This window comes from Pimephales promelas, chromosome 9 (genome assembly GCF_988280905.1).
Source record: "Pimephales promelas chromosome 9, fPimPro1.hap1.1, whole genome shotgun sequence".
In the NCBI taxonomy this organism is placed as follows: domain Eukaryota; kingdom Metazoa; phylum Chordata; class Actinopteri; order Cypriniformes; family Leuciscidae; genus Pimephales; species Pimephales promelas.
The window spans coordinates 18,041,754-18,067,048 of NC_142777.1; the positions used below are offsets into that span (position 1 = coordinate 18,041,754).

At 44.8% G+C, this 25,295-nt stretch overlaps 1 long non-coding RNA gene across 4 annotated transcripts; it reads left to right on the top strand.

The window, feature by feature from the left end:
* The first annotated feature begins 18,421 nt into the window (after positions 1-18,421).
* On the top strand, positions 18,422-24,635 carry LOC120480296 (uncharacterized). 4 transcript variants are annotated; one of them, XR_016169666.1, is made up of 7 exons: positions 18,422-18,502; positions 21,161-21,390; positions 21,481-21,538; positions 21,622-21,705; positions 21,855-22,039; positions 22,216-22,340; positions 22,458-24,635. It is a non-coding gene; the product is annotated as an uncharacterized LOC120480296 (long non-coding RNA). The 4 variants fall into 4 exon arrangements; XR_005623074.2 differs by having other exon boundaries at positions 21,858-22,039; XR_016169667.1 differs by lacking the exon at positions 18,422-18,502 and adding an exon at positions 20,078-21,012.
* Positions 24,636-25,295: the final 660 nt, after the last annotated feature.

Here is a 25,295-nt window from a genome sequence, read left to right on the forward strand (position 1 = left end):
ATGCGGTCTACTCACGCCAATTACTGCAATCACAGACAGGTGTTCCTCATTTGAACTTGACCCGCTTACTCACCGCCTGGCTCCGCCCCCGCTCTCCCACTGCAGATCTCGCCAAACCACGCACCTCTCGCCACAAAGATAAAGCCATCAAAGTCACGTTGCATCTCCATTGTCAAGGGAGTTCTCTCTGACTACAGATTCTTTATTGGAGAGGAGCCCATCCCAACAGTGTCTGACCAGCCTGTTAAGAGCCTTGGAAGGTGGTATGACGCCAGCCTGAAGGATAAAGATCAGGTACAGCAGCTGCGGAAAGAAATCAGAAGTGGGCTCCAGGCCATCAACAACACTCAGCTCCCTGGAAGACTGAAGGTCGTGGTGGCTCCATTGATGGTGGAGGAAATACACCGACAGGAAGAAGTAGCAAGGTGGACCAAGGCAGTTTCTCTTGGTAAACAGGGACAGTCGACACGTTGATGGGGGGGGGGGGGGGGCTGTGGCGAAAAGGAGGATTAGCTGGATTGAAAAGCCTCTTCACTAGTGGAAAAAGTGGATTTCTGAAGGCAGCAAGGAAAGACCTGGAAGATCACCTGAAAGCAACATACTCTGATCCAAGACGGCATGAAAGGATGAACATTCTACCAGACATCCCACGAATCAACTCACCAGAACATCAGATGGAGACTGGTCCTCCGACCTGGAGAGAAGTGGAAAAGGTAGTACAACGGGCAAGGGCGGCATCAGCCCCAGGTCCTAATGGAGTCCCATACAAGGTGTACAAGAATGCACCGCATGTCCTAAGGGTTCTTTGGAAGCTCATGAGAACGGTGTGGCAGTGGAAGATTGTGCCCAAAGTATGGCGTAGGGCAGAAGGGGTCCTGATCCCAAAGGAGAAGAAGGCGGAGAACATTAGCCAGTTTCGGCCAATATCCTTTCTAAATGTAGAGGGTAAAATCTTCTTCAGCATCATTGCTAAAAGGATGTCTGAATACATTCAAAGGAATACATTGATACATCAGTACAGAAAGCAGGAATCTCAGGCTGTTCTGGATGCTTGGAACCCTCTCGCATGATCTGGCACCAGATGCAGACCGCAAAGTTGAGGAAAAAGGACCTCCATGTCGTCTTTTTGGACCTCGCTTTTGGGTCAGTGCCCCATGAACTCCTGTGGGCTGCCTTCACCTTCTTTCACATTCCGGACACCATTATAACCCTGGATAAATCCTACTTCCAAGACCTGCAGTTCTGCTTTACCACAGCTGATTTTACCACGTCTTGGCAATCATTGGAGGTTGGCATCATGGCAGGACGTACCATCTCACCCTTGGCCTTTACAAGGGCAATGGAGGTCATCATCTGGGCATCAAAATGGGTAGTTGGTTGGCAGCAGCTTAATTCGGGCACACGTCTTCCTCCCCTCAGAGTCTTTATGGATGACATCACTGCACTGACCACCACTGCTCCATGTACCAGGAAACTGCTCGGAAAACTGGAAGAGAACATCAGCTGGGCTCGAATGAAGATAAAGCCATCAAAGTCACGTAGCATCTTTATTGTAAAGGGAGTGCTCTCCGACTACAGATTCTTCATTGGAGAGGAGCCCATCCCAACAGTGTCTGACCAGCCTGTTAAGAGCCTTGGAAGGTGGTATGACGCCAGCCTGAAGGATAAAGATCAGGTACAGCAGCTGCGGAAAGAAATCAGAAGTGGGCTCCAGGCGATCAACAACACTCAGCTCCCTGGAAGACTGAAGGCCTGGTGTTTAGAATTTGGCCTTCTTCCCCGAGTGCTGTGGCCACTTACCATTTTTGAGGTCCCAATCTCAACAGTGGAGAAGTTGGAAAGAGGAATCAGGCCGCATCAAGAAATGGCTTGGCGTGCCTCAATGCCTAACCACCATAGGCCTCTACGGAGATAGCGCCCTCAAACTGCCCCTCACCAGTTTCACGGAGCAATTCAAATGTGCTAAAGTAAGACTCCAGATGACACTGATGGATTCTTGTGATGCAATGGTGAGTAACAATGCACCAACCTTGGTGGCAGGCCGCAAATGAAAACCAACCAGTGCGGTGGAAGAGGCAGCAGCCACTCTCAGACTAGTGGACATAGTGGGGTACGTCCGGGAGGGAAGGGGAGGCTTTGGGTTAACAACTAGGCCACCAGCCTGGAATAGAGCCACGGCATCAGAAAGGAAGAAATTGGTGGTGGAGGAAATACACCAACAGGAAGAAGTAGCAAGGTGGACCAAGGATGTTTCTTTTGGTAAACAGGGACACGTTGGGGGGGGGGGGGGGGGCTGTGGCGAAAAGGAGGATCAGCTGGATTGAAAAGCCTCTTCACTAGAGAGAAAAGTGGATTTCTTAAGGCAGCAAGGAAAGACCTTGAACATCACCTGAAAGCGACACACTCTGATCCATGACGGCATGAACGGATGACCATTCCACCAGCCATCCCACCAATCAACTTACCAGAACATCAGATGCAGACTGGTCCTCCGACCTGGAGAGAAGTGGAAAAGGTAGTACAACGGGCAAGGGCGGCATCAGCCCCAGGTCCTAATGGAGTCCCATACAAGGTGTACAAGAATGCACCGCGTGTCCTAAGGGTTCTTTGGAAGCTCATGAGAACGGTGTGGCAGAGGAAGATTGTGCCCAAAGTATGGCGTAGGGCAAGAGGGGTCCTGATCCCAAAGGAGAAGAAGGCGGAGAAAATTAGCCAGTTTCGGCCAATATCCTTTCTAAATGTGGAGGGTAAAATCTTCTTCAGCATCATTGCTAAAAGGATGTCTGAATACATTCAAAGGAATAAGTACATTGATACATCAGTACAGAAAGCAGGAATCTCAGGCTGTTCTGGATGCTTGGAACACTCTAGCATGATCTGGCACCAGATCCAGACTGCAAAGGTGAGGAAAAAGGACCTCCATGTCGTCTTTTTGGACCTCGCTTTTGGGTCAGTGCCTTATGAACTCCTGTGGGCTGCCTTCACCTTCTTTCACATTCCGGACACCATTATAACCCTGGTTAAATCCTACTTCCAAGACCTGCAGTTCTGCTTTACCACAGCTGATTTTACCACGTCTTGGCAATCATTGGAGGTTGGCATCATGGCAGGACGTACCATCTCACCCTTGGCCTTTACAATGGCAATGGAGGTCATCATCCGGGCATCAAAATGGGTAGTTGGTGGGCAGCAGCTTAATTCGGGCACAAGTCTTCCTCCCCTCAGAGTCTTTATGGATGACATCACTGCACTGACCACCACTGCTCCATGTACCAGGAAACTGCTCGGAAAACTGGAAGAGAACATCAGCTGGGCTCGAATGAAGATAAAGCCCTCAAAGTCACGTAGCATCTCCATTGTCAAGGGAGTGCTCTCCGACTACAGATTCTTCATTGGAGAGGAGCCCATCCCAACAGTGTCTGACCAGCCTGTTAAGAGCCTTGGAAGGTGGTATGACGCCAGCCTGAAGCAAAAAGATCAGGTACAGCAGCTGCGGAAAGAAATCAGAAGTGGGCTCCAGGCCATCAACAACACTCAGCTCCCTGGAAGACTGAAGGCCTGGTGTTTACAGTTTGGCCTTCTTCCCCGAGTGCTGTGGCCACTTACCATTTTTGAGGTCCCAATCTCAACAGTGGAGAAGTTGGAAAGTGGAATCACAGGCTGCATCAAGAAATGGCTTGGCGTGCCTCAATGCCTAACCACCATAGGCCTCTATGGAGATAGCGCCCTCAAACTGCCCCTCACCAGTTTCACGAAGGAATTCAAATGTGCTAAAGTAAGACTCCAGATGACACTGATAAATTCTTGTGATGCAATGGTGAGTAACAATGCACCAATCTTGGTGGCAGGCCGCAAATGGACACCAACCAGTGCAGTGGAAGAGGCAGCAGCCACTCTCAGACTTGTGGACAGTGCGGCATGTCCAGCAGGGAAGGGGAGGCTTTGGGTTAACAACTAGGCCACCAGCCTGGAATAGAGCCACGGCATCAGAAAGGAAGAAATTGGTTGTGGAGGAAATACACCGACAGGAAGAAGTAGCAAGGTGGACCAAGGCAGTTTCTTTTAGTAAACAGGGACAGGGACATATTGGGGGGGGGGGGGGGGGGGTGTGGCTGTGGCGAAAAGGATCAGCTGGATTGAAAAGCCTCTTCACTAGAGAGAAAAGTTGATTTCTGAAGGCAGCAAGGAAAGACCTGGAAGATCACCTGAAAGCGACACACTCTGATCCAAGACGGCATGAACGGATGACCATTCCACCAGACATCCCACCAATCAACTCACCAGAACATCAGATGGAGACTGGTCCTTCGATCTGGAGAGAAGTGGAAAAGGCAGTACAACGGGCAAGGGCGGCATCAGCCCCAGGTCCTAATGGAGTCCCATACAAGGTGTACAAGAATGCACCGCGTGTCCTAAGGATTCTTTGGAAGCTCATGAGAATGGTGTGGCAGAGGAAGATTGTGCCCAAAGTATGGCGTAGGACAGGAGGGGTCCTGATCCCAAAGGAGAAGAAGGCGGAGAACATTAGCCAGTTTTGGCCAATATCCTTTCTAAATGTAGAGGGTAAAATCTTCTTCAGCATCATTGCTAAAAGGATGACTGAATACATTCAAAGGAATAAGTACATTGATACATCAGTACAGAAAGCAGGAATCTCACGCTGTTCTGAATGCTTGGAACACTCTAGCATGATCTGGCACCAGATCCAGACCGCAAGAGTGAGGAAAAAGGACCTCCATGTCGTCTTTTTGGACCTCGCTTTTGGGTCAGTGCCCCATGAACTCCTGTGGGCTGCCTTCACCTTCTTTCACATTCCGGACACCATTATAACCCTGGTTAAATCCTACTTCCAAGACCTGCAGTTCTGCTTTACCACTGCTGATTTTACCACATCTTGGCAATCATTGGAGGTTGGCATCATGGCAGGACGTACCATCTCACCCTTAGCCGTTACAATGGCAATGGAGGTCATCATCCGGGCATCAAAATGGGTAGTTGGTGGGCTGCAGCTTAACTTGGGCACACGTCTTCCTCCCCTCAGAGCCTTTATGGATGACATCACTACACTGACCACCACAGCTCCATGTACCAGGAAACTGCTTGGAAAACTGGAAGAGAACATCAGCTGGGCTCGAATGAAGATAAAGCCATCAAAGTCACGTAGCATCTCCATTGTCAAGGGAGTGCTCTCCAACTACAGATTCTTCATTGGAGAGGAGCCCATCCCAACAGTGTCTGACCAGCCTGTTAAGAGCCTTGGAATGTGGTATGACGCCAGCCTGAAGGATAAAGATCAGGTACAGCAGCTGCGGAAAGAAATCAGAAGTGGGCTCCAGGCCATCAACAACACTCAGCTCCCTGGAAGACTGAAGGCCTGGTGTTTACAATTTGGCCTTCTTCCCCGAGAGCTGTGGCCACTTACCATTTTTGAGGTCCCAATCTCAACAGTGGAGAAGTTGGAAAGAGGAATCACAGGCTGCATCAAGAAATGGCTTGGAGTGCCTTAATGCCTAACCACCATAGGCCTCTATGGAGATAGCGCCCTCAAACTGCCCCTCACCAGTTTCACGGAGGAATTCAAATGTGCTAAAGTAAGACTCCAGATGACACTGATGGATTCTTGTGATGCAATGGTGAGTAACAATGCACCAACCTTGGTGGCAGGCCGCAAATGGACACCAACCAGTGCGGTGGAAGAGGCAGCAGCCACTCTCAGACTTGCGGACATAGTGGGGCATGTCTAGCAGGGAAGGGGAGGCTTTGGGTTCACAACTAGGCCACCAGCCTGGAATAGAGCCACGGCATCAGAAAGGAAGAAATTGGTGGTGGAGGAAATACACAGACAGGAAAAAGTAGCAAGGTGGATCAAGGCAGTTTCTCTTGGTAAACAGGGACAGTGGACACGTTGGGGGGGAGGGGCTGTGGCAAAAAAGGAGGATCAGCTGGATTGAAAAGCCTCTTCACTAGAGAGAAAAGTAAATTTCTGAAGGCAGCAAGGAAAGACCTGGAAGATCACCTGAAAGCGACACACTCTGATCCAAGATGGCATGAACGGATGACCATTCCACCAGACATCCCACCAATCAACTCACCAGAACACCAGATGGAGACTGGTCCTCCGATTTGGAGAGAAGTGGAAAAGGTAGTACAACGGGCAAGGGCGGCATCAGCCCCAGGTCCTAATGGAGTCCCATACAAGGTGTACAAGAATGCACCGCGTGTCCTAAGGGTTCTTTGGAAGCTCATGAGACCGGTGTGGCAGAGGAAGATTGTGCCCAAAGTATGGCGTAGGGCAGGAGGGGTCCTGATCCCAAAGGAGAAGAAGGCGGAGAACATTAGCCAGTTTCGGTCAATATCCTTTCTAAATGTAGAGGGTAAAATCTTCTTCAGCATCATTGCTAAAAGGATGTCTGAATACATTCAAAGGAATAAGTACATTGATACATCAGTACAGAAAGCAGGAATCTCAGGCTGTTCTGAATGCTTGGAACACTCTAGCATGATCTGGCACCAGATCCAGACCGCAAGAGTGAGGAAAAAGGACCTCCATGTCGTCTTTTTGGACCTCGCTTTTGGGTCAGTGCCCCATGCACTCCTGTGGGCTGCCTTCACCTTCTTTCACATTCCGGACACCATTAGAACCCTGGTTAAATCCTACTTCCAAGACCTGCAGTTCTGCTTTACCACTGCTGATTTTACCACGTCTTGGCAATCATTGGAGGTTGGCATCATGGCAGGACGTACCATCTCACCCTTGGCCTTTACAATGGCAATGGAGGTCATCATCCGGGCATCAAAATGGGTAGTTGGTGGGCAGCAGCTTAACTTAAGCACACGTCTTCCTTCCCTCAGAGCCGTTATGGATGACATCACTACACTGACCACCACTGCTCCATGTACCAGGAAATTGCTCAGAAAACTGGAAGAGAACATCAGCTGGGCTCGAATGAAGATTGTGGCGAGGGGTGCGTGGTTTGGCGAGATCTGAAGCGGGAGAGCGGGGGCGGAGCCAGGCGGTGAGTAAGCGGGTCAAGTTCAAATGACGAACACCTGTCTGTGATTGCAGTAATTGGCGTGAGGAGACCGCATATAAACGGCCCGGGCTGACAGCGGGGGAGAGAGAGACTGGGAGCTCGTGCACGGTCGGAGAAGACGCGGAGATCGAGAGAGTGAACCCGAGCGAGAAGCTGTAGCCAGCGGAAAGAGTTGCATTGTGTTTCTGTTTTGCTTTCTGTTGCTTTTATTTTCAGTTAAGCTATTTTGAGCGCCAAGGGCGCTGTAGGAAGAGTACAAAGCTTGAATAAAAGTGCACGAGCCCCAGATATCGCCGACCCTGTGTCTCCTTCCATCACCCCCATTCCACACTGAACCTGAACGTTTGTCACACTGGTGCCGAAACCCGGGATGGAAGGGGAAGCCGCCACCAGGCAGTCCATGCCAACCGCATTTGCGGAGGTCATCCACGCGCTCGCGGGCCTCCATCAACAACACCAGAAGGCGCTGCTCAAGATGGAGGAGCAGCAACAGCGTCGGTTCGAGGCGCTCCTCCAGGACCAGAAGGAGGACCGCGAGCAGTTCCGGAGCTGGTTGGACCAGGAGGTTCGAAGCCCTACATCGCTGGCCGTGGCCGCAGCCATGCCTCTCCATAAGATGGGTCCCCAGGATGACCCCGGAGGCATTCCTGGACCTCTTTGACAGGTCGGCTGCAGCCGGGAAATGGCCGGCAGAGGACTGGCCCATGCGCTTGATCCCGCTGTTATCGGGGGAAGCCCAGATGGCCGCTCAACAACTGCCAGTCCAGAACCTCCTGGTCTATGAAGATCTGAAGCGCGCCATCCTTCAGCGGGTCGGCCGGACCCCTGAACAAAGTCGGCGCCGGTTCCGGTCATTGGAGCTCGGCGAGTCCGGTCGGCCCTTTGTGCAACAGCTCCGGGTCGCGTGCCGCAGATGGCTGGTGGCCGAGGACCGCGACGTCGAGGGAGTCGTGGAGCAGGTGGTACTGGAGCAGTTCGCGACCCGGCTCCCAAAGAAGACTGTCCAATGGGTCCAGTGCCACCGCCCGACGTCGCTGGACCAGGCCATCCAGTTGGCAGAGGACCAGATGGTGGCGTGCTCGGGGGTCGGCGATATCTGGTGCTCGTGCACTTTATTCAGGCTTTGTACTCTTCCTACAGCGCCCTTGGCGCTCAAAATAGCTTAACTCAAAATAAAAGCAACAGAAAGCAAAACAGAAACACAATGCAACTCTTTCCGCTGACTACAGCTTCTCGCTCGAGTTCACTCTCTCGATCTCCGCGTCTTCTCCGACCGTGCACAAGCTCCCAGTCTCTCTCTCCCCCGCTGTCAGCCCGGGCCGCTTATATGCGGTCTCCTCACGCCAATTACTGCAATCACAGACTGGTGTTCCTCATTTGAACTTGACCCGCTTACTCACCGCCTGGCTCCGCCCCCGCTCTCCCACTGCAGATCTCGCCAAACCACGCACCCCTCGCCACAAAGATAAAGCCATCAAAGTCACGTTGCATCTCCATTGTCAAGGGAGTTCTCTCTGACTACAGATTCTTCATTGGAGAGGAGCCCATCCCAACAGTGTCTGACCAGCCTGTTAAGAGCCTTGGAAGGTGGTATGACGCCAGCCTGAAGGATAAAGATCAGGTACAGCAGCTGCGGAAAGAAATCAGAAGTGGGCTCCAGGCCATCAACAACACTCAGCTCCCTGGAAGACTGAAGGTCGTGGTGGCTCCATTGATGGTGGAGGAAATACACAGACAGGAAGAAGTAGCAAGGTGGACCAAGGCAGTTTCTCTTGGTAAACAGGGACAGTCGACACGTTGATGGGGGGGGGGGGGGGGGGGGCTGTGGCGAAAAGGAGGATTAGCTGGATTGAAAAGCCTCTTCACTAGAGGGAAAAGTGGATTTCTGAAGGCAGCAAGGAAAGACCTGGAAGATCACCTGAAAGCGACATACTCTGATCCAAGACGGCATGAAAGGATGAACATTCTACCAGACATCCCACCAATCAACTTACCAGAACATCAGATGGAGACTGGTCCTCCGACCTAGAGAGAAGTAGAAAAGGTAGTACAACGGGCAAGGGCGGCATCAGCCCCAGGTCCTAATGGAGTCCCATACAAGGTGTACAAGAATGCACCGCATGTCCTAAGGGTTCTTTGGAAGCTCATGAGAACGGTGTGGCAGTGGAAGATTGTGCCGAAAGTAATAATAATAATAATAATAATAATAAATTTTATTTGTAATGCACCTTACATTTAGAGCAAATCTCAAAGTGCTACAGTTTAAGATCATGAAAGCCAAAAGTTAAAAGTCAAAAGTTCTGCTAAAAAGAAAAGTTTTTAGTCCTTTTTTAAAAGTCTCAATAGTTTGAGGTGCCCTCAGATGGTCAGGGTGGGCATTCCAGATCCGAGGAGCGGCAGAGCAGAAAGCCCGATCACCCATGGTGCTGAGCTTAGTCTTGGGGAGGAGTAGACGGTTTGTCGTTGATGAACGGAGGGATCGTGTTGTTAGAGGTGTGAGTAGTTCTTTCAGATATGGGGGGGCGTTTCCATAGATGCACTGGTGGGTAAGAAGGGAGACTTTATATTCAATCCTAGCGGAGACAGGAAGCCAGTGAAGTGAATGGAGGATGGGTGTGATGTGGTCGTATTTTCGCACTCTCAGCAGGATCCTTGCAGCACTATTTTGAACACACTGTAGTCTCTGCAGGCTTTTGTTTGGGATCCCGATGAAAAGTGCATTACAATAGTCCAGTCTGGAGGAGACAAATGCGTGGACCAGTTTTTCGGCATCAGCTAGGGTGAGTGTGGAACGTAGTTTTGCGATATTTCTGAGATGGTAGAAAGAAATCTTGCAGACGTTTTTGATATGTGATTCGAATGTGAGTTGTGGGTCCAATTTTACACCAAGATTGGTGACAGTTGTGGAGAGGGGAATGTCATGACCAGAGATAGTAATGCCAGTTATGGGGGAGGACTGGATTTGATGTGGAGTGCCAGCAAGAATTGCCTCTGTTTTGGAGCTGTTTAACTGGAGGAAGTTGTGTTTCATCCACACCTTTATCTCCTCCAAACAGGCGGTAAGTGTTGCAGATGGAAGTGATGTCGATGAGTTGGCAGTGGTGTTTGTTTCCGTTTTCAAATACAGTTGTGTATCATCCGCATAGCAGTGAAATGAGACTCCATAACGGCTGATGACGTGACCAAGAGGAATGATGTAAGTGATGAAGAGGATAGGGCCAAGAACTGACCCCTGGGGGACCCCGCAGGTGACTGTGTGTTGCCGGGACCTAGCACTTCCAAGTGAAATGTACTCTGTTCTGTTAGTGAGGTATGATTTAAACCAGTTAAGAGCAGTGTCAGTAATTCCAGTGGTTTGGTGTAGACGATTTAGGAGTATGCCATGGTCAACTGTATCAAAAGCTGCCGACAGATCGAGTAGTATGAGGAGTGATGGTGAACCCGCATCAGCTGTCATTCGTAGGTCGTTTGTGACTCTTACCAGGGCTGTTTCCGTGCTATGGGCATGGCGGAAACCAGACTGGAATTTTTCGAAAAGATTGCTGTGTTTAAGATGTTCATTTAGATGGGCGGCAACAGCCTTTTCCAGTACTTTGGAGAGGAATGGGAGATTGGAAATGGGCCTGTAATTTGCAAAAACATCTGGATCGAGGGTGGGTTTTTTGAGAAGTGGTCTGATCATGGCGGTTTTTAGGGCAGGTGGAACTCTGCCGGACCGGAGGGAGTCATTTATCACAGTGGTGATAAGAGGGCTTAGGACAGATATGTTTATTTTCAGTAGAGATGTAGGAAAAGGATCGAGGGCACAGGTGGTAGATTTCATCCTTTTGATTATCTTCTCAACCTCTTGCTGTGTGATTTCTGGGAAGCAGTGCAGGGGCTCGGGGATTGCAGACTGTGAGGGAAAATTCAGGGTGGATAGTGTTGAGGATCCAGGAAAGGTAGAATGAATTGAGTCTATTTTTGTTTTGAAAAAGTCCAGAAAATCATTACAGTGCTCTTCTGTAGTTTCTATAAGTGAGGGGGTTTGTGGTTTGAGCAGATGATTTATGGTAGAGAAAAGTTGTTTGGAATTTCCGGGACTATTCTTGATGACGTTTGAGTAGAAATGAGACTGTGCCTTTGTAAGTGACTGAGTAGACCTTTTGGTGTTCCCTAAAAGCAAGCTTGTGCACAGAGAGACCTGTGGCTTTGTATCTCCTCTCAATGACACGGCCAGCCGCCTTCATTTTCCGTAACTCATCAGTGTACCAGGGGGCCGAACGGGCAAAAGTGACCGTTCTGGTTTTGACCGGGGCATGGAGATCCATAATGCTTCTGAGGGTGTTATTGTTATAGTCCACTAGATCTGTGGGTTGTGAGCAGTTTGCAGAGAGGAGATGCTGAAGGTCGGATGTCATAGTCTCATGGTTGATATTTTTCAAGTTTCTGAAGCTGATTTGGCGTTTGGGCTTGGTGAAGGGGGACGGTGAAGACATTTCCATGGAGATGGCCTTATGGTCGGAAACTCCCAAATCATACACCAAGAGATTGCTGAGATAAACAGAGTTTGTAATGACTAGGTCAAGAGTGTGGCCCCTGGTGTGGGTGGGGGCATCGACAAGTTGTGTCAGATTAAAACAGTCAAGTAGTTGGAGGAATTCTGCAGCGAAACGGCAGGTGGAGGAGTTAACATGGATATTCATATCTCCTAGTACAATGGTATTGGCAGACATTGTACAGAAGGTTGAAAGAAGATTGGATATCTCTGGGATGAAAGATGGGTTTGGTTTGGGTGGCCGGTAAATAAGAAGTATTGTCGTGGAGAGAGGGTGCTGACATTTAAATGCAAGGCATTCAAACGAAGTCAGCTCAGGCAGGGTTATACTGGACAAGATCAGATCACTTTGGTGGATGACAGCCAGACCGCCACCACGCCCTGTGCTGCGGGCTTTCTGTAAATAGCAGTAGCCAGGAGGACAGGTCTCATTTAGAAAAGAATAAACTTCTGGTTGATGCCAGGTTTCTGTGATGCACATCATATCCAAACACTTTTCCAATATATGGTCATGTATGAGGCCAGATTTGTTTGTGATGGATTGTGCATTGAAAAGTTCAATCTTGATATTTGATGTAGTAGTGAGTCTCTGGATTGGCCGAAGTAGGCTGAGATCCACTCCACGTTTTCCAACCTGATCAGTGGGTAGTATCGTCATGGCAACTCCGGCGTTACTAGTCCTGGGAGTGGCAGGGCCCTGATGACGTGTTCGAGATGCGACGGTGCGCACGCGAGACAGGAGGGATGAGATGTTGCGATCAGACTGGGAGAAAACAAACTTTCGACGGCAACTTCTGTGAATATAACGGGGCCGGCGAAGGAGTCCAAGTTGTTTTATGACTGATTTGCACGATGGAGTGGTATAGATGTTGAATTCCTTCAGCTGGATGGCGGAATAATTCAGCATTATGCCGATCGTGGAGAGTGGTCTGTTAGCCATTTGCAAAGCCCGTGATGGGCAGAGGAGAATCACCAGACACAGCAAGCAGACAACTGTGACTCCGGATGGACACCTCACGATCATTGACAGCGGGAAAAAGCCTCACGGAAAACAGGCGTAATGGACAGATACGGGAATTCTCTTGCGATGGAAAACTGGTAGGTAGACAGCCGCTTGAGACGGTGGAATCCGTACAGAACACATCCAAATCCACAAAGTTTACTAGTGAGCAACGGCACTAGTAATAACCCTCTGAACGTAATACTGATCGATAAACGTTATACTATATATACCGTGACAAAAAACGGTTGCAGAGACTTATTTTTATTTTTATTGTGGTTAACGTTAGAGAAACGGAGAAGCGGCGAACAAGCCACGCCAGCGTCCTCTCCTCTCCCTAAGCTCCTTAATAGCTAAGTATGGCGTAGGGCAGGAGGGGTCCTGATCCCAAAGGAGAAGAAGGCGGAGAACATTAGCCAGTTTCGGCCAATATCCTTTCTAAATGTAAACTGGAATTAAAACTGGAAGAGAACATCAGCTGGGCTCGAATGAAGATAAAGCCATCAAAGTCACGTAGCATCTTTATTGTCAAGGGAGTGCTCTCCGACTACAGATTCTTCATTGGAGAGGAGCCCATCCCAACAGTGTCTGACCAGCCTGTTAAGAGCCTTGGAAGGTGGTATGACGCCAGCCTGAAGGATAAAGATCAGGTACAGCAGCTGCGGAAAGAAATCAGAAGTGGGCTCCAGGCCATCAACAACACTCAGCTCCCTGGAAGACTGAAGGCCTGGTGTTTACAATTTGGCCTTCTTCCCCGAGTGCTGTGGCCACTTACCATTTTGAGGTCCCAATCTCAACAGTGGAGAAGTTGGAAAGAGGAATCAGGCCGCATCAAGAAATAGCTTGGCGTGCCTCAATGCCTAATAGGCCTCTACAGAGATAGCGCCCTCAAACTGCCCCTCACCAGTTTCACGGAGGAATTCAAATGTGCTAAAGTAAGACTCCAGATGACACTGATGGATTCTTGTGATGCAATGGTGAGTAACAATGCACCAACCTTGGTGGCAGGCTGCAAATGAAAACCAACCAGTGCGGTGGAAGAGGCAGCAGCCACTCTCAGACTTGTGGACATAGTGGGGCATGTCCGGCAGGGAAGGGGAGGCTTTGGGTTAACAACTAGGCCACCAGCCTGGAATAGAGCCACGGCATCAGAAAGGAAGAAATTGGTGGTGGAGGAAATGCACCGAGTGGAAGAAGTAGCAAGGTGGACCAAGGCAGTTTCTTTTGGTAAACAGGGACAGTGGACACGTTGGGGGGGAGGGGCTGTGGCGAAAAGGAGGATCAGCTTGATTGAAAAGCCTCTTCACTAGAGAGAAAAGTGGATTTCTGAAGGCAGCAAGGAAAGACCTTGAAGATCACCTGAAAGCGACACACTCTGATCCAAGACGGCATGAATGGATGACCATTCCACCAGACATCCCACCAATCAACTCTCTAGATCATCAGATGCAGACTGGTCCTCCGACCTGGAGAGAAGTGGAAAAGGTAGTACAACGGGCAAGGGCGGCATCAGCCCCAGGTCCTAATGGAGTCCCATACAAGGTGTACAAGAATGCACCGCGTGTCCTAAGGGTTCTTTGGAAGCTCATGAGAACGGTGTGGCAGAGGAAGATTGTGCCCAAAGTATGGCGTAGGGCAGGAGGGGTCCTGATCCCAAAGGAGAAGAAGGCGGAGAACATTAGCCAGTTTCGGCCAATATCCTTTCTAAATGTAGAGGGTAAAATCTTCTTCAGCAACATTGCTAAAAGGATGTCTGAATACATTCAAAGGAATAAGTACATTGATACATCAGTACAGAAAGCAGGAATCTCAGGCTGTTCTGGATGCTTGGAACACTCTAGCATGATCTAGCACCAGATCCAGACCGCAAAGTTGAGGAAAAAGGACCTCCATGTCGTCTTTTTGGACCTCGCTTTTGGGTCAGTGCCCCATGAACTCCTGTGGGTTGCCTTCACCTTCTTTCACATTCCGGACACCATTATAACCCTGGTTAAATCCTACTTCCAAGACCTGCAGTTCTGCTTTACCACAGCTGATTTTACCACGTCTTGGCAATCATTGGAGGTTGGCATCATGGCAGGACGTACCATCTCACCCATGGCATTTACAAAGGTAATGGAGGTCATCATCCGGGCATCAAAATGGGTAGTTGGTGGGCAGCAGCTTAATTCGGGCACAAGTCTTCCTCCCCTCAGAGTCTTTATGGATGACATCACTGCACTGACCACAGTGCGGTGGAAGAGGCATTAGCCACTCTCAGACTTGCGGACATAGTGGGGCATGTCCAGCAGGGAAGGGGAGGCTTTGGGTTAACAACTAGGCCACCAGCCTGTAATAGAGCCACGGCATCAGAAAGGAAGTAATTGGTGGTGGAAGAAATACACTGACAGGAAGAAGTAGCAAGGTGGACCAAGGCAGTTTCTTTTGGTAAACAGGGACAGTGGACACGTTGGGGGGGGGGGGGGGGGGGGGCGGGGAGGAGGATCAGCTGGAAGGAATTGTGCAGCATGGAAGCAAAACGTATCAGCTTTACCATCGGGGCTACATATGATGTCCTTCCAACACCTAGCAATCTCCATCAGTGGTTGGGTGAAGATCCAGGATGTGCCCACTGCTCCAGGCCAGGTTCTCTCAAGCACATATTGACCAGGTGTAGAGTCAGCCTCACCCAGGGACGTTAAACTTGGCGTCATAATCAAGTCCTTAAGTTGTCTTAATGTATGTGTATATATGGATAATTACAAGGAGACCCTCCAACCTGAAAGAGTTGGAGCTCATCGCTAAAGATGAATGGGGAAAAATACCAGTGGAAACATGCAAAAAGCTGGTCAGCAATTATAGCAAGCGTTGTCACTTTTTGTTCAAATGTAAAGAAAAGATTTTTTCCACAATGATGCCTCTTGTACATCATCTTATTATATTTTAGGAGAAAATGTGTCATTTTGAATAAAGAAAAAACTTGCTAGTTGAATAAAAGTAACCAAATCAGAATTTGAAACACCTGTTCAATTTCTCATGAACTCCAAACTGAATGTCAGAATGGAAAGAATGTGTTATATAATATATATTTATTTAAAAAAAATCTGTTATGTTGTTAAAATTAAAAAAAATATATATATATATATATATATTTATTTATAACTGTTTAAAGTTATGGTATACGATGTTAAAAATCATTCCAGAAAGCCTGAGACTGTAGGGAAGTTTTAAAAAAAAAAAACTCATCCCACCCCCCCACACACACCTCTCCTCTCTGTGCTACCTGATCCCTGAGCTATGTCACGTTTGAGTTCACGTCAACGCAAGACTAGCAACACATGAAATGTTCTGCTAAGGTTTTGACTAATTGTTATAGCTGCACACAGCGCATCTTGTTCAAATTCTGATCGGCTCGAACAGAAACCCGCTAGGCATACTGAAAAATATTCAAGCACTTCAAGAAATATAATTACTTTGACCCGTGATAGGCGATGCTAAACAGCTAACATTGCCAATGCCGACCGGCAGCATGAGCAGGTTGTCAAACTGATAAAAATCTATTCATGTAACACACGTCACAACATAAAAGTCAGCTTCGGTTTTCAGTCCCAGATCTCCCTGAAGCTTCCTCCAACGGTTAATTGTGTACCCTGTATTAATCCTACTTAGAGTCCGGCGTTACATTTTTTTTTTAATCTCTGCTCTTTCCTCTATAGACTTTCTCTTTCGTCCAAACTTTACAGTAGGGGCAAGCAGGGGCCGCTTGCTGCTGTCGTTTATATTTTATCCATTGCTGATCTGATGCTACACAGACAGACGAGCGAGATAGACAGACAGACGAGCGAGCCAGACAGACAGACGAGCGAGCCAGACAGACAGACGAGCGAGCCAGACAGACACACAGACAGACAGACAGACGAGCGAGCCAGACAGACAGACGAGCGAGCCAGACGAGCGAGCCAGACAGACGAGCGAGCCAGACGAGCCAGACAGACGAGCGAGTCAGACAGACAGACGAGCCAGACAGACGAGCTAGACAGACGAGCGAGCCAGACAGACAGACCAGCCAGCCGTGCTGCTGCTGCTGCTGCCAAGAGGTCCTCGCTATAGCACGATGACGTAGCTGGATGGTCCAATACGTAGTGCAGTGTTTCCCAACCCTGTTCCTGGCGGCACACCAACACTGTGTGTATTCTTTGTCTCCCTAATCAAACACACCTGATTCTGTACGCGCAGTGTTGGTGTGCCACCAGGAACAGGGTTGGGAAACACTGACGTAGTGGATGGAGGTGTGTTTTGGTGACGTCATATACGCATGCGCAGTGCCAATCTCAGGATTATAATTCACATGCATTGATCTTAAGTGATATGCAAGCTCAATATTGTACTGAGATGATGTTCAAACCTGTGTAGTATAGTACTGTTAAATAATAATAAGTAATTATTGATGAATAAGTAATTATTTACATAAATGGGATGCTTATCCGAGATTCACTCTACATAGGCTACATGCAAAGTTATTTTAAATTTTAAATCACATGATTTTAAACCAACATTTGATAGATTAATAGCATGTGCACCGCAAGTATTTTTTTTAATGCGTGTATATAGAACATTTTAAAATAAAGCAATTTTATTTTATTCATATTTGCTGTTGATTGGAAGCAAAAAATGTCAAAGTAGTCTAATTGTCTCTAATTTTAAAGGTACAACTGTAAACATCTTAAAATACCAGTAAACATTCAAAGGAAAATGCTAAAATAATAACAGCATCAGGAAAATAAATATTGTCAGATGTAGGGAAAAAAACCTAAATAAAAGCCTACATGTTCCTCTTAATTTGCTGTTCAGTGAGACATGTCTGGAAGCTTGTTTTCGCCACAGAGTGAGAAATAAAAAAGGTAATTGCGACTTTTTATCTCACTACTAGTCAGACTTTTTATCTCAGAATTTATATAAAGTCGCAATTGTAGGTTATAAAGTAAGACTTTAGTGATATAAAGTCGCAAATGTGTGTTATTAAGTCAGATTTGCGTGATATAAAGTCGCAATTGCGTGTTATTAAAGTCAGAATTATGAGATATAAACTAGCAATTGCAAGGCTACTTGAAATTCTGACTTTATAATATGCAAATTTGGAGATATAAAGTCGCAATTGCATGTTATAAAGTTAGAATTGTGAGATATTGAACTATTCTGAGGTAAGAAATAAGTAGCCAGATTTTTTTACCCTTAAAATTTGACTTTATAACTCACAATGGGAGATATAAACTCGCAATTATGTTATACATTCAGAATTGCAAGGAAAAAAAGTCAGAATTATGATTTTATAGCACACAATTGCGACTTTATTTCACACAATTCTGTCTTTATAACATGCGACTGAGGCTTTATTTCAGGCAATTCTGATTTATATCTCACAATTCTAAGAAAGTCAGTATGCGAAATGTATAGACCATTTCAAAAGATGTAAACACTGGTCCAGAAACACTTCCTGTTTCAGTTTGTAACTGTTTTCTTTATTTCACATGTAAAGAAAACATCTTAAAGATCCTTTTTTAACTTTTTGATTCAATTTCAAATGTTCTGTTGGTTGTATTTTATCCCAGCTTTTATGTAGTGTTAAAAAACTGAAACAGGAAGTGCTTCTGGACCAGTGTTGTTTACATCTTTTGAAATGGTCTATACTCGCAATTGTAAGGAAAAAGTCACAATTATTTTTTTTTTTTATGTTTTACTCTGAAAGCTCTGAAAATAACTTCCATACTAGTGAGTGACCATTTATATTTAAATGTAGCTATTCTTGGAAGATCAATGTGCGATTGCTCACCAACTCTCTACAATAACTATCAATAGATGGTTTGCAGTTACGTGATTGTGTTGACGCGCGGAATGCAGATGGAGGGCAAGGAGTGAAGAGCGCAATGGACGAGATGGAGGAAAATCCGTAATGTACTACTTTAGACGCTATTACAAGAGAAATATATCAACAGAAAATCGAAACATATGTTGGACGTGATCCTTATGTTATGTAGAGGACCGATTTTCAACTGAATTGAGAGATTTGCCTGCCATCGAGGCGGTAGACATTAGCAACTAACTCGTCTTACAGACATACTTTAACTTTACAAAGTTCGGAAACTGGTACATTACACAAACAGCCACAAAAGTGTTATTTATGTGGCTTATAATTACATTATTCAGGTGTTTAAATACAATGTATTAACTCACATTTGACGAAGTGATCACTGTACACACACAGGCATTTCCCATTCGGCTCCTCCCGACCGCAGACGTAGGTTTGCAAGGCATTTTTTCTCCGGTGTTTTTCTGTCAATTTCTTGTATTTTCCCCTCTTATGAACAACAACTTTTGGCACACGATAAAAACTCCTCGTGGTTTGATCGATTTGAGCAACCATAAACGAAGCAAAACATAGGCATTTTGAGTGTGTTATAGTGCTTCCTAAATATAGAAATTCACTTCCTGCCCTCCATCTGCATTTCGCGCCATGGCAGCGCAGTGGCATGACGTCACGTGAAAACAAGCTATTCTTAATGTGCATGTGCCATCAGCGTTTATCACAGGATCGCGTTTAAAGTCTGTTTAGAGAGAAATTAGGGGTGTCGTCCCCTAATTTAATAACAAATTATCATTTCGACAGAAATGAATCAATTAAAACTTTAGCTGGAAATAGCCTAAGATTATTCACGAACCGCTATAAAGCCAAAACAATCTTTGTTGCATTAAATTATATGCAATTATGCATAGCCTATCTATGTAAAGTTGCTTTGAAACAATCTAAATTGTTAAAAGCGATTATATTACGTTACAGTCTCCACTATGTATTGGACCATCCAGCTACGTCATCGTGCTACAGGCTGCAGCGAGGGGTGTCTCTGAAAAGGGCTGCTTTGCTGCTGCATTGCTGCTGCATTGCTGCTGCTGCTGCTTTGCTGCTGCTGCTGGTGCTGCTTCTGCTGCTGCTGGGGCTGCTGACGCTGGGGCTGCTGCTGCTGCTGTTGCTGCTGGGGCTGCTGCTGCTGGGGCTGCTGCTGCTGGTGCTGCTGCGCGCGCAGGCGGCGGGTCAGGTGCGGATGGAGATGCAAGCGCCAGGCGAAGTTTCAAGTGGACCTGGTGATTGGATGACAGCAGTTGATGAGAGGAGTTGATTTATATGCTGGTTGTGGTTATATAGTACAATCCTAACAATATGAATAGAAAAAAAGAATTAAAAAATTTCATTCAGTCTATTGGCTGTACAGCTGCAGTTTAACCAATGTAACCTGTCAAGTTCTCTGCAGCTGTACAGCCAATAGACTGAATGACATTTTTTTTCATTCTTTTTTTTTTCTATTCATATTGTTAGGATTGTACTATATAACCATAACCAGCATATAAATGAGGATATTAATAATGAACAATCTTTGAAATCGTATACCCTAGCTTTAATATATACATTTAAAATATTTTTTATAATATTAATATACAAAAATATGCATTTATATTATTATATATTATTATATACATTCATTTTTTTTAAATAATATAAATATTGTAATTCATTTGATCTACCCCTAGATAAAATAGTTTTTGGACAACATTTTGACCCATCCCTATTTGTCTGAGGTTAAGCTCCAATTGGACACATTGTTGTAGGGGTTGTTGTAATATATCGAGAAAACACACATTGTTGTGTCATTGTTGTGTGATGGATAGATAGATCTATCTATCTATCTATCTATCTATCTATCTATCTATCTATCTATCTATCTATCTATCTATCTATCTATCTATCAGCATCATCTTTTAAACATCATTAAACATTCAAATGTATGCATTACATTTGAAAAGATTAGAGGATTATAATAAAAGCTAATACCGATTTTTCGTTATCAAAGTTTATAGTTGTAACAAAAATCAGAAATCTCACCCTCCTTACCGTTTTATATAATAATTTCCTTTTCCTCAGTCGAGCGATTACTCTCATCTAACCGCTGAAAAGACGTTTTTCGACGAAAAGACAGGGGCACGCTGTTTCGTGAGAAATTTTCATTCTAAATGCCTTAATTCGGGAATTCGTAATTAGCGCGTGTGCAATGTGCAATGTGTGCAATGTAGCTATAGCTAACCCTCGTGTGCAATGCGTGTGACGTCTGCAGACTCTGCACGTGTCTTGCGGAAGAACACTGTAGCCGGAGCTAACTTCTCTCCATTAATGTCAATGGCGAGTCACGCAGGCACTGGGCAACTCCGCATCTGAGTCGGTAAAATAGTGCGAATATAAACACTTATTATTTTGTTGAACAGACCGGAGCGACGGCTGATGGGGGCGTTTCAGGACCGCCCACGTGTAGAAAACGAATTTAAGTCATTTATTAGTTTTTTTGTCTTTGAACTAAAAAACGAATAAACGAGCCATTTTCTCGTTCTCTTACGAGAGGTTCTCTCGATCGTATTGCGTAAGTATAACTTGTATAATAATATATTATAATGTATATAGGTTGTGCAAATTATTTTGTTTGTCCGAACTAGTATTTAGTTCAGTTCACAATGTAGGCTAGCTAGCACGCTATAGTGGTTAATATTGGTTCTCTTTGATCACTGCAGCAAGCTTTATGGAAAAGAACATGTGACATACAAAATGCCTGGATTGGTTTGGTGCACCTCCTCAGAAAAGATGCCTAAAAGTATGGTGTCCTTGATAACATATCATGCTTCCCATTTGAAAACTTCCTTGGCATGGGTGTCTTAATAAACAATAGACAGTCATCGCTCAGTTATTGGCCCTTGGACTCCCCCGGCACCTCTTGTACAGCATTAAGTTTTCTGCTATGAAGGTATATGTCTTAGTGTCCATCGTTTTAACAGTATTGAAAACAGTGCCTTTAGTTGTATTTAATTTTTTTTTTTTTTTTTTTTTTTTGCAGATTTACAGAGACTCCAGAATGAAAAACAAACCCTAAGGAAAAAGCAATGCACCAGCAGGTGAGAATATGCACTCTTTCTTAAATTTAACTTTTTTGTGTGTGATGTAGGTCCAAAATTACCATATGCCTTTCATTTTGTAGCGTCAGATGACAGCGGCTCACTTTAAGAGCAGGCGAAGCAAGTTGGGATAATGTTGAAGATGTTTGCTCACACTGGGCAATCAGGTACAACTTGCAAACAACTTAAGCGTTGGTTGTTGGTTTAATTCCCAACGGGGCCCATCTGCACATGTAGTAGAACTAGATATAACTCATAGTTTAGTAGTTGAGGGACCTGGACTGACTACTTTATTCTTTTATTCTGGGAACCCCAGTAGGTGCAGACGTCTTGGAGAGTTTGGGCGATGTTGTGCGCAGCATGGACAACAAAATGGACTCTATGCTGCATCATTTTGAGTTATCCCTGCCAGGGGATCTGTTACTCCCACTAGACACCCAGGAAGATTTGGCATTACTTGACAACAGTATGAGGCAGGATAAAGAGCTCCATGTACAATTTGTAAGTGTTCTGATTTCGTTTATATCGCAATAGTGTAAAAAAAGTTTTTTTTTTCTTTCTAAAAAGTAAAATTAAGATTGTACACAGCATATTCTACAGTATGAATCCACACCCTCTTACATTTTAAATTTATGAGAAGCTTCAGATAAATGTAATTTGTTAAACTTTTTTTTCAGGGACCTAAAGACAACCGTGTGGCGAATGCTTCAGAGTATCTTCTCTAATCACCGTTCCATCAATATAACCTGGTCTGGTGATAAAGCATGTTTTAGAGACATGTTCCTGAAGACCATTGTTCAAAGTACGTTGGATATATATATATATATATATATATATATATATATATATATTTATATTTAAGTAGATGTGTATGACTTTATGCCTTTCAAATGGAATGACAGATCTTTATTTTCTACAGGAGCCATCCGAAAGAACCCGGCGACCCAGGATGCCACTGATGAGGCGATCCAGGTTAACATTACACATCACCTGAAAGGAGCATCTGACTGTGCAGGTGGAAAAAGGCACCGCTGAGTGGGACCCACAGCCGACCCCTTAAACCTAGGCTGACTACTGACACCCCAGCATCACTTGACAACTGGAAGCCTTTTTTTATCCTGCAGACAGTAACTTCAAGACATCTAAAAAAGGCTTGTTACAGTGCTTAACTCTTCTATTTAAATACAGCTTGTAAATCCTAGAATATACATCTAATATTTGATTTCTGCACATTATCTGGTATCAAATATTCCACTTGCCGTGACTTTAGTATTGGCTTATTTCATTTCGTCAGTGCTTAACGATTCTACATGCTCTATGCACGAACCCTGCTGACGTATGTCCGAAAGAATCTCAGCCAGCTTCTTTACTTCCACAAGCGCATTCTGCAGGCAAAGTATATAGCGGCAAAACTTTAATAAAATTCATTTTCTTTCACTTTTCAATTCCTCACAGTGTTGTTAACATCATTATCGTTAACCGCAAGAATTTTTTGTAAACAGTGAGTGTAACTTGCCACTATCTCCACCTAATGCAAAACCGGCTTCTGACGCAGCACCGGATGTAACTGGGCGTCCTGAGACAAACCCGGAAGCGATCGTGCATAGCCTGTTATAGTTTGCAAATCCTGTTTCATGCCTGATATTTGATATTGCACATTAACTAGTACCAAAATTCGACTTTAATTCCATCAGTGTGCTTAACTGTTATTCTATTAAAAATAGCTTGGAATACTAGGCTATTTCATACCTCTGATACTTGAAATTGCACATTACCTGGTACCAAATATTCTACTTCATTCTGTCACAGTGCTTAACTCTTATTCTATTGTTAAATATAGCTTGTAAATCCTTGTGCCACAGGTCAGCATGTGTCCTTCACTTTCTTTGGTACCAAATATCCTCATTACTTGTGTTTACTGGTAATTCTTTTCATCCCAGAGCTGAACTCTTTATGTTATTAGCATGTATTGTAAGTGTTATAATATATATATATATATATATAGACACACAGTGTTTTTTAACTAAAAATGTATTGGAAAGCTGTGTGTATTTGTATTTTTCTGTTATATTTCAGCGATCTGACATTGTCTGTCACCGTCCCACAGGTGGGACGTTTGCCACTATATTTTTAAAACAATAATATCTTAGTAAATACCTTAAATAATATTGACAAACTATATATCATTTGAAAGCTTACAATCTCTAGTTTCCATATTTGGTGACTGATTTTCAAAATATATTACAGAGGAGCCATAATTTATCAATATAAAACAAGAATATTTTCATACTCATAAGGCGTGTTCAGACCTTTATTTTAAAATAGCAGTAAACATGAAAAATCATGAAAAAATGGTAGATACCTCAGTTTGTTTTCATGCCAAAAGTTCAAAAGATAGAATCCATTCAATTATTTTGGAAAAAAAAAGGTCTGAAATGTTTGAAATATCAAGAAAAAAATAATAAATTCACCATTTGTGACGTGTCAGCTAGCTATGACTTACATGCGTGTTCTTTGTATGTGTTTCTTATAGGTTCAATTAATATCAAAATCTGCCAAACTTCCCATGCTTCTTCTGAATAGGATCTCTACTTCAGAAATTGTATGAAAATTGTGAAAATAATGGTTCATATCACTTAAAACACGAATGGACATGCAGGCGCCCTTATATGGGCAGTAATGGAGTCTGGTTGTGCCCTAGTGAAAAAGTTTGGTACTGCGCTCAAACAAAATCTTACTGAAAGCTCATTTTTTGAGATATCAACCTAAAATTTGAAACACAACTTGTTCAGATTTTTGGCTTTGATCTTTCTGCCATTTTAGAGTAGCCCAGGTTTTGAAAATATATATTTTATGTAAAATATGAATAATTAATATTTTTACATTGTACATTTCCATAAACTCAAACTTCTATAACTTTTTTTCTGTTTCACTTTCTTAATTTATTTCACTTCTACAAAAATCTGCCAAATGTCTTCTTTAAAACAAGACCAATCATATGTCTATATTCCAAAGCATTCTTGAATTACAACCATTTAAGTTCGAAATGTGCATTTTCATGTCTATTCAAAAAAGGAGGGGTGACAGTTAACAGGTTAATGACAGTTACTGTACTTTCAAATGTGGAAATAAAATGTCAAATGAAAATTTGTCTGGTTTGAGCAATCATTATTCTTGATAAACTGCATGCTGTAAATATTAAATTAAATAAATAAATATATAGTGCAATAAGCGGCGGGCCGCGGTCAGCGCGCTCGAAAAAAAGCGTTTGCCTCCGACGGGCCGCTGTAGGTCCGCCTTTGGTATAATGGCGGTGGAACGGCGGCTGGCCGGCGGGCCGTCCGCGGAACGAAGGCGGTAGGAAGGCGGCAGACGCTTTTAAAAAGCGGCTGCCGCCGGCGGTCCGCCGTCAAACGTGTTTGCGATTACGACACTTCTACTGCCTCCGGAGCGCCGCCGGCGACCCGCCGACTCATTGCTATCTGGGTATGACCTGGTTTTCATTAAACCGAGAAAAATGAAATTTTGTTTTATTGAAGATCACTGAGAAATGTTCTATTATTTAAAATGCAAAAAAAAAAAAACATTTATTATTTTCAAGGTGAAAAGGATTCATTTGCCTCGATCCACACCGAAAAAAAAAACGTCTAAATGTCACGTTTTTAATGAAGCAGCCTAAATGGTCCACTTTGGAAAACGTGTAGATGCCGTACATAACAGAATAGAACCCCAATCAAAGAAATACATCAAATGCCTA